The following is a 7,993-nucleotide window of genomic DNA, read 5'->3' on the forward strand; positions in this document are numbered from 1 at the left end:
AGAGGGTAATTTCACCACACCTAGTGTGTGTGTGACTGTCATTGGTACTTTAACTTTTTTTTTTAGTACAAAATAATGGTTTTGCTTTCGTTTTCTTTGTTTGCTAAATTATTTCACAAACAGTCACACATTTCCAGGAATTTACCCATTCATAAGAAATGGGAAGTTTATACTAGTCATACTACTCGTATAGGCTATCTGCCCAAAATGTTTCCACTGGGGCTACAAAATGCAGTTTTGGTATAAATGTACCGTATTTTTCGGACTATAAGTCACAGTTTTTTTCATAATTTGGTGCGACTTATACTCAGGAGCAACTTATGTGTGAAATTATTAACACATTACCGTAAAATATCAATGAATAATATTTAGCTCATTCACGTAAGAGACTAGACGTATAAGATTTCATGGGATTTAGCGATTAGGAGTGACAGATTGTTTGGTAAACGTATAGCATGTTCTATATGTTATAGTTATTTGAATGACTCTTACCATAATATGTTACGTTAACATACCAGGCACCTTCTCAGTTGGTTATTTATGCGTCATATAACGTACACTTATTCAGCATGTTGTTCACTATTCTTTATTTATTTCAAATTGCCTTTCAAATGTCTATTCTTGGTGTTGGGTTTTATCAAATAAATTTCCCCCAAAAATGCGACTTATACTCCAGTGCGACTTACCGGTATATATGTTTTTTTTCTTCTTTATTATGCATTTTCGGCCGGTGCGACTTTTACTCCGGAGCGACTTATACTCCGGAAAATACGGTAGTTTGCATGCTGAAGAGCCAAAGCCAAACTGAAATGCTAACAGTTAGTATGCTGGTCAGAAAGCGTCAAAAATATGAGAAAAATGAACCAACAAAGCTTGCATGCTAACAGTACTATGCTAACGTGCTAACAATGGCATGCTTATGAGGTTATGAGGTTTTTTCTTCCTTGACCTCAGTCTGGACCCCCTCTCCAGGGGCCCAGGCTCAGACTGAATATTATTTTTCTCATGCAATAAAATAACGTGCTAATGGCATGCTTATAGTCAGCATTAGTCATTATTTTTTTTAAAGAACTACAAAATGTAATTTTGGTAGAAATGTAGTATGCATGCTGAAGAGCCAAAGCCGAACTGAAACGCTAACAGTTAGCATTTTGAGCAGAAAGAGTCAAAATTATGAGAAAAATGAACCAAAAAAGCTTGCATGCTAACAGTATTATGCTAACAATGGCATGTTTATAGTCAGCATTAGTCAAATATAAAAATGTGACACTAAGGTAGCGAAACAAATATAGCATGCTAATGTTAGCTTGCCAAAATGCTAACTGTAACATTTGCATACTTGCCAACCTTGAGACCTTCGAATTTGGGAGATTTGGGGGGTGGGGGGGTTGAGGGGGGGGGGGGGGTGTTGAGGTGGGCGGGGGTGTTGAGGTGGGCGGGGTTGGGTGGTAGCGGGGGTGTATATTGTAGCCCGGAAGAGTTAAGGATGCAAGGGATTCTGGGTATTTGTTCTGTTGTGTTTATGTTGTGTTACGGTGCGGATGTTCTCCCAAAATGTGTTTGTCATTCTTGTTTGGTGTGGGCTCACAGTGTGCCGCATATTTGTAACAGTGTTAAAGTTGTTTATACGGCCACCCTCAGTGTGACCTGTATGGCTGTTGATCAAGCATGTCTTGCAGTCACTTTCGTGTGTATGCAGAAAGCCGCATACAACATGTGACTGGGTCATGCTGTTTGTATGGTGAAAAAGCGGACACTAAAGGCAGTGCCATCACGGCACGCTCTTTATATTGTTGTCCGGGTGAAAATCGGGAGAAATTCGGGAGAATGGTTGCCCCGGGAGATTTTCGGGAGGGGCACTGAAATTCGTGAGTCTCCCGGAAAAATCGGGAGGGTTGGCAAGTATGAGTTACATTTGTCAAGTACCAAAATATATTACTCTTGAGCTGCCAGTGTATCTAAAAAATGTGTTTAAAATGCTAGCATGCCAACGTTAACTTGCATCAAGTACCACAATATGACTAAGGTGTACATCTACACAATTAGATTTAAAATAAAACACAGCTGGTGTTAGCATGCCAACAGGTATCTTTGTCATGTAACGAAATATTTGACGCTGAGGTGTACACCTGCAATATTAGCCAAAACTTTAGCATGCTAACGATTGTGCCACAGGCCGTTAAAAAATTAGTTATGGGCCGCAAAATGGTCCCCAGGCCTTATTTTGGACAACACTGAGCTTCCTGGTTTTCCCACTTTTTCCAGTTTTCCTCCCAATAAAAAAAAGTTTGGGCAACCCTGCTGTATGCAAACTTTATACTTTCAATGTAGAATATACTTCTAACATGGCGCCAAGTATCAAAATCCATTTTAAAAGTTAAACATACAAAATTTGCCGAAATGCTAGCATAAATCCTTAACATAATCACAGGAAAAGTTAGCGTACTCCTAAGTTTGCACCAAGTATCAAAAGCCATTTTTTTTTGTTTGTTTAAACGTTAGCATGTTAACACTTAGCCCGTTGTCTTTTTTTTTAGCTAATTTTGCAGGTATACACCTCAGTCATATATTTTGGTATTCACGCATGTCAACTGCATGCTAACATTTAGCATGTTATCTTTTTTACTTGCTAATTTTGCATTTTTATTTAATACGCATGTTAACTGTTAGCATTGGTTGATTGAGACTTTTATTAGTAGGTTGCACAGTGAAGTACATATTCCGTACAATTGACCACTAAAAGGTAACACCCGAATAAGTTTTTCAACTTGTTTAAGTCGGGGTCCACGGTTGATTCATGATACAGATATATACTATCATCATAATACAGTCATCACACAAGATAATCACATGAATTATTTACATTATTTACAAAGCATGCCAGCTTTTATTTAGCTAATTCTATATTTTGGTACTTGACACGTTAACAGTTAGCATGTTATCTTTTTAAACTCATTTATAAAGTATACACTTCAGCCATATATTTTGTTACTTGACGCACGCTACTTGTTAGCATGCAAATCCCAAAAGGCTAAGGAACATCAACTTTTTCTTCCACTTGCTTCCTGTTCCAGCCTAGAAATGCTTATTGTGGTTTGGCCTTTAGAGGGCTCACTTACAGCCACGCTAAAACAACAACATATTTGACTGCGAGTGTGCCAAGAGCCACCATCTGTTTTCATCCCGTTATGCTTACTTGTGTATTTTTATGCCAAAAGTCCATCCAGTCTTCATACTGTAGGTGAGACTCTACACACATGAATACATACATTATGATATTCTTGTTAATGCATTGCATACGTTTTTTCAGGATTCTTACGATATGTTGGCATTTCTGCCATATGGTAAAATTTTATAGGGCAAGGTGAGGGGGGGGGGCATTCATATATTTGTGTTCAACCCTAATCTATAGCCCAAATTTTTTCCACAGAGGGCCACAGACTAACAAATCAAAGGATGCGGGGGCCATTTTGTAGTTTTCATCTTCAAAACAAGTACAATGTCAGGTTCAAACACTGATGACATCTATTAAACAGACAAAGAAGCAACGAATTAAACAGACAGAATTCAATTTAGCTCAATTGAGGATAAATGTCTGGGCTGTACTCTTTGTACAGTCTTCCACCACGCTCTGACGAAAGATTGTACGCCTCCTCTTTTATTTGGACTTTCCCTGATTACATGGCAACAGCTGTTTCTAAAGGAACGGGGGTCGTAAACAGCCACTGCCTTTGGTCACAAAAGTTCAAAGAAAAGGTGCCTGGAGGGGGGTCAGGTCCTGCTTCCTCTCCGCTTTGTAGATCTCGGGTCAAGACAAAATCTTCCTGTGGATTACAGTACATCAAAGAAACCGACACCTTCATGTCGCTTCCCATCCTACACAGTGGAGTTTCACAAGCCTTTTGAATGGTAAGATCAAAGACAGCTTTTGTCTGCTCGCCGGGAACTCACGGCAACACAAAGATTTGTGTTAACTTAGATACAATTATTCTGACACAATATATAGATTATTTTCAAAGAACTAGAAAATGCTATTTCTGTAGACATTTTGTGTAAATGCTGAAGAGCCAAAGTCAAACTGAAATGCTAAAAGTTAGCATGCTGGCCAGATAGTCAAGTAACGAAAAATATGAGCTCAGTACTCTAGTACAATACTATCTATGAGCAAAATTAGCCAAAAAAGCTAGCATGCTTACAGTACTATGATAACATGCTAACAATAGGATGCTTACAGTTAGCATTAGTAAAATACCAAAATATATGACACTGAGGTAGGTGTTTTCCGGCCAAATTAGCTAAAAAAAAGCTGACATGCTAATGTTAGCATGCTAAAATGTTAACTGGAACGTGTGTCAAGTAACAAAATACATTATTCTGAGGTGTGTACCAGAAAAAAATGTTTAAAATACTAGCATGCTAATGTTACCAAAATGTTTTAGGTGTATACCTACAAAATTAGCTAAAACAAAATAAGAAACTAGCATACTAACGTTAGCATGCTAACAGGTATCATTCGACAGTGGCCGTGCCAGCAACCTGAGGGTTCCTAGTTCGATCCCCAGCTTCTACCAACTTAGTCACGTCCGTTGTGTCCTTGAGCAAGACACTTCACCCTTGCTCCTGATGGGCCATGGTTAGGGCCTTGCATGGCAGCTCCCGCTGTCAGTGTGTGAATGGGTGAATGTGGAAATAGTGTCAAAGCGCTTTGAGTACCTTGAAGGTTGAAAAGTATAAACCATTTACCATTTTGGTTCGGGACCCTATGGGACTGTGTGACAACGGGTGGCACTTTCGTGACTTCTGCGGTGCTTTTTTGTGAACTTCTGGATCTGCCTCCACGGGAGCCTTTTGGCCATGGAGACCAGCTGCTGGTTCTCTGCCACACCAGAGTCCGTTTGGAGAGACTGGAGAAGATGCGGATGAAGAGACAGGGCTGCGGAGCTAGCGCCGAGTGCCGGGACGGACAAGCTTCACAGTGTCTTGGCTGAATGAACGTGTATCCGACGCATCCTCGCGGACTGGACACACGCCGAGAGTTGGTGGGCGGCCGAGGGTGGAGTCAGCTCTCTTGGTTGCTTTGTTGGGTCTGCTCCTGTCTCTGGCCATGCTCCCCACCACCCCAGCAGACGATGGTGTAGAACACCGCAGAGGCCACCACAGTGTGTGTGGGTGTTGAAATGATGTTTTTGTTTGGTTGCTTGTCTATGCATGGTGCAATCGTGTGTGCGCAATATATATTAATGGTTAATTGTTTTTTGTTTTTCTTGTTGTTTTACTTAGTAGCTGTATGTAGAAATGGCTCTGCTGGAGTGGCAGCAGGTTGCATCAGCTCTGCTCTTTTAATGTCCTTTGTGTTCTTTGATGTTTCCCTCTTAGACACATGTTTATGTGAGCTATGGCTATGAGTTTTTTTTCCTTGGCCTCTGGCCCAGGCTTAGACTGAATATTTTTATTTTTTATTTTTTTACTCCAGACTCCAGTTTCCGCCCATTTGTTCCTATTTTTCTGTTTTCAAGAAATATTGCTTGAACGTTTCTGTCTTGACGCTGCGACGTTGTCCTTGGTCCAACAATATGCTTGCCATGTTGTTTGTACTTGGTCCACATTTCAGATGGTCAACAATCAGTATCTTTTGCAACACTCCGTGATCATTTACCTTCTTGAAGAAGTGGGATAATCCTCTCATTTGTTTCAATTGACATCACTCATGTTGGAGCCATGATTTATGTCAATATACCTGCTGCAACAGCTCTCCAAAATGTGAACCATCATGTAATTTGGACTTTATCTCATAATTTTGACTTTCTTATCTCATAGTTTATTAATTTATCTTATAATTTTGACTTTTCATCACACAATTTTGATTTTTTATCTCATAATTTTGACTTTTTATCTCATTTCAATTTCTTCTCTCATAATTATGACTTTTAAATAATGTGACTTTTTATCCTACCTTATAATTTTGACTTTTTATCTCCTAATTATAACCATCTCATAATTTCAACTTTTTATTTAGTGATGTGACTTTATTTCATAATTTTGACTTTTACTTCATATTTCTGACTTTTTATTTCGTATAACAATTTATCTCCTAATTACGACTTGTTATCTCATTATGTGACTCTTTATCTAACTCATAATTGTATCTCCTAATTATGACTGTGTCATAATTTTCACTTTTAAATTTCATAAATATGACTTTTTTAATCTCCTAATTATGACTCTCGTGAATTTGACCATCTCATAATTTTGACTAGTTATCTCCTAAGATTAACTCACAATTTCGATTTTGTTTTATAATTTAACATTTTTATTTCATAATTATGACTATCTCATAATGTCGACTTTCTTCTTATGTCAACTTTCCACAGTGGTGTGCCGTTAGGGCCAGCAAGGCCTTCTCTGCTGGCCTAACATAACATAACCAGAAATCATGATCATAATTAAAGATAAAAGTAATTTTTAATTTACTTTCCCTAAATATCTAAAAGTACTCATATTCACTTCATGTCATATTATGCTCCTTCCAGTGCTGTTGTTTTTAGGTTATAGAGTTTGTATCCAAACAGAATTCAGCTAGTACCAAATCTGCTGGAGGCCTTCAGAATCAACAATGCGGGCGTCTGTGCGCTATAAGTGAACGGACACAAACATTCTACAGACTGTTGCAATAGCCAATCAGATCACAAGTTGTTGTCAGTAAGGCCTTCTAGATGGCCCAAGGCAGATATATATTGTGATGTTATGAGCTAGGTAACATAAGAACTCCATTACCCAGCATGCCACAGTACTGAAGAGCATGCGCAGTAGCCCCGTTTAGGTTGAATGTAGCCTTGCCGGCAGCTGGATGTTTTTGATGAGCACGCTGTGGAGTAAACTTTAAGAACCAACACGCCTCGTCTGCATCTTTTATGATTAGACAAGACAACACATGTATTTGCAAGGCCATTTTCAAGAAGGATATTTAAAGAGAAACTACATCTTGTGAGACCATGTCGGCCAACCCCGGAAGCTCGAATGGGTTCTACTAATTGTGAGTTCAGATATTTTATTTAGTTACTGTTTTTTGCAGTTTTAATTTTGACAGTACCACATAAGATATGTTTTAATTGCTAAAGCGGGTTTAGTGATTTTTAAATACGCCAGAAAATAACCCATTTTGTCCAATGTTAATGTGGTGATTCAATGCCCAGTAGTGCGTAAATGTGTTTCCGTATACCGTATTTTTCGGACTATAAGTCGCAGTTTTTTTCATAGTTTGGCCGGGGGTGCGACTTATACTCAGGAGCGACTTATGTGTGAAATTATTAACACATTACCGTAAAATATCAAATAATATTATTTAGCTCATTCACATAAGAGACTAGACGTATAAGATTTCATGGGATTTAGCGATTAGGAGTGACAGATTGTTTGGTAAACGTATAGCATGTTCTATAAGGGGCGGCATGGCGTAGTGGGTAGAGCGCCCGTGTCAGAAACATGAGGGTTGCAGGTTCGCTCCCCGCCTCTTACCATGCCGTTGTGTCCTTGGGCAGGACACTTCACCCTTGCCCCTGGTGCCACTCACACCGGTGAATGAATGTTGAATGAATGATAGGTGGTGGTCGGAGGGGCCGTAGGCGCAAATTGGCAGCCACGCTTCCGTCAGTCTTCCCCAGGGCAGCTGTGGCTACGAAAGTAGCTTACCACCACCAGGTGTGAATGAATGATGGGTTTTTAACATGTAAAGCGCCTTTGAGTACTTAGAAAAGCGCTATATAAATCCCAGGTATTATTATTATTATTATTATTATATGTTATAGTTATTTGAATGACTCTTACCATAATATGTTACGTTAACATACCAGGCACGTTCTCAGTTGGTTATTTATGCGTCATATAACGTACACTTATTCAGCCTGTTGTTCACTATTCTTTATTTATTTTAAATTGCCTTTCAAATGTCTATTCTTGGTGTTGGGTTTTATCAAATAAATTTCCCCCAAAAAAT

Source organism: Entelurus aequoreus, linkage group LG23 (genome assembly GCF_033978785.1).
Source record: "Entelurus aequoreus isolate RoL-2023_Sb linkage group LG23, RoL_Eaeq_v1.1, whole genome shotgun sequence".
NCBI lineage: Eukaryota > Metazoa > Chordata > Actinopteri > Syngnathiformes > Syngnathidae > Entelurus > Entelurus aequoreus.